This window comes from Tupaia chinensis, unplaced genomic scaffold, assembly GCF_000334495.1.
Source record: "Tupaia chinensis unplaced genomic scaffold, TupChi_1.0 Scaffold000178_1, whole genome shotgun sequence".
Taxonomy (NCBI): Eukaryota; Metazoa; Chordata; class Mammalia; order Scandentia; family Tupaiidae; genus Tupaia; species Tupaia belangeri.
In genome coordinates, this window is record NW_006159653.1 from 1734820 (window position 1) to 1737015 (window position 2196).

Consider the following 2196-nt stretch of genomic DNA (forward strand, 5'->3'; position numbering starts at 1 on the left):
TTTTTTTTTTTTTGAGAGGTTTTTGCTATAGGGCGCATACGCTCACCAGAAAGAGAGAGACAGCGAGAAATCACCCCCCAGAGGGATGGTCACGCCGCAATCCCTTCTCCTCCATTCTCTTCTCGGGATCTTGGGCACACACGCACACGCGCCCGGCATGAGTCTAAGCCACCGGGTCTGGGACTCGAACTACAATTGATTACATGGGAGTCCAGCGACATAGCCATTATGGCAACTGCTGGTCCCGGGACTTACCCTTTTGTAACTTCTTCAAACTGTGCCATGGGAGGTGTCTGTACAGGTTTGGGTACGCCCCTCAAGGTGTCGGAGAAGTGTGCGGAGTTGGGACAGCTTACACAACTAGCCTTGGCACTGGTGCCTTTCCGACAGAGCGAGACAGTGCGATCGGAGAGTTATTACAAACAAGGGCTAGCGACTTCGCTGTGGCTGCGGGAGGGGAAAGAAGGTGGGGCCTGCTGGACTTGTTTCGCTCAGATATGCTCCGGTGATCAATGCATTTACTGCACCGGCACTTACCACGTTGGTATTTTGGACACGTTCACAGAAATCGGAGTTGGAGTTGCCTACAAGTTGGATGATGCAGTCATTCCTCACTTCCCAGCAAACCAAGAAGTCTTAAATGAAGTCGAAGTTTAGCATAATACTCTCCCGGGCTGGCACACAGACATGTCAACTGCAAGGATTTTTAAAGAACTACCTGTTAATAAAACAAACGAATCTCCTGCAATGAACAGCTGGGTGCCATCTGGTGCACTCATGATGAGCGGCCGCCCCAAGATGCCCGTCACCCCAGAGGAGCCACCAGTGTGCTCCTGTCTCTAGGGCAGGGGTCCACAGTGCAGCCCTGGCTGTGCTCTGAGGGTCCCCAGGCCCTGCCTTGACCTCATCCCTGGTCCCACGTCCCAAGGAGGCCAGTGGCAGAAGGGGAGCCGGGATCTGTCACGTTCCTGGGACCCACAAGACCCCACCTGAGATGGGAGGGCCTGGACGGCCAGCGGACGTGGTATAGCGAGGGGTGGGCGAGCTGTGGGCGCTGCCGTCTGCCCTCCACACCCAGGAGCAGGCTTCAGGGCAGGGCTTTGGGGCCACCCGGGTGGAGGCCCCAGGCACCATCTCCACTAGGCCAGTGTGCTCGGGTCAGTGCTCACCAGACCACCCACACCCAGGACGGCTGGAGCTGTGGAGGACCGCATGGGGAGGCGGCTCCTGGGGCTTCCTCCCAGCCCTCCCTGCACCCTACCCAGCCCTCCACCCCAGTCAGCTTGGGCAGGGGGCGAGGAACAGGGGTCTGGGCAGAACAGGAAGAGAGTAATTGAATCAGCACTTCTCGCCCCATCTGGAACATTCCAGGAACAGCTGGGGAAGCAATTTAGAGACTTTAATTAAAGGCCGATGCCTCTCCCAGGGAGCCCCACCCCCACAGCAGACATTGGCCTCCCACACCTGCCCTCAGTGTGTTCTGAGGCACAGCAGGCACCAGGCCTGGGGGACCCACACGCCAACCCGCCTCTTCTCCCGCTTCCAGAGTCTGCCCTCTGAGCCAGGGCCAAGCGCCAAAGCCAGGCGACCAGTGCCCCCTGCGGCTCTGCACCGAGAGGGAAGAGTGGGTCCTGGGCGCACTCAGAAAAGGAGCGGTGGGCAGGACAAGGGTGGGGCAGCAGCTGCAGGCATGGCCGCCGCCCGAGACCCCCCAGTCTGCCCTCTGCAGGGAGGTTCCGGGGGAAGAAGCAGCGTGCACACAGGCTATGAGGTCATTGTGGCATGCAGGAGCTGGCAGGGGCAGTGCAGGCGCAGGGCGCATGAAGGATGCAGGGATTGGGCAGCTCTTCTAGGGCCTGAACACAACAGTCGGGCCAGGCGTCTGGTCTTCATCCTGGAGCAAGGGGCCGGGGGCGGGGGTTGCAGCATGTCAAATCACGGAGGGACCTGACATACCCAGGACATGCTGCTGTCATTAGGAGCACGCAGAGCAAAGGAGGAGGCCGGTGGCTCGAGGGGCCCTGGAACTGTCCGGGCGCCACAAGGGTTGTCTGGGGGACTGTGCACATGGACAGCTGGGAGCCAGACCAGGTCCAGGGGCTGTCCTTCCTTTCCTCCTGCCCTGCTGCCCAGGGTAGGCTGCTGGGCACATCCTTCAGTGCAGGGGTGGGGACAACAGCAGGAACTGTGGAGTGC

General features: G+C 60.0%; 1 pseudogene; it reads left to right on the forward strand.

Annotated features, from left to right (window-relative positions):
- Positions 1–186: 186 nt before the first annotated feature.
- LOC102480944 (adenylosuccinate synthetase isozyme 2 pseudogene) lies at positions 187–1342 on the forward strand (annotated as a pseudogene).
- Positions 1343–2196: the final 854 nt, after the last annotated feature.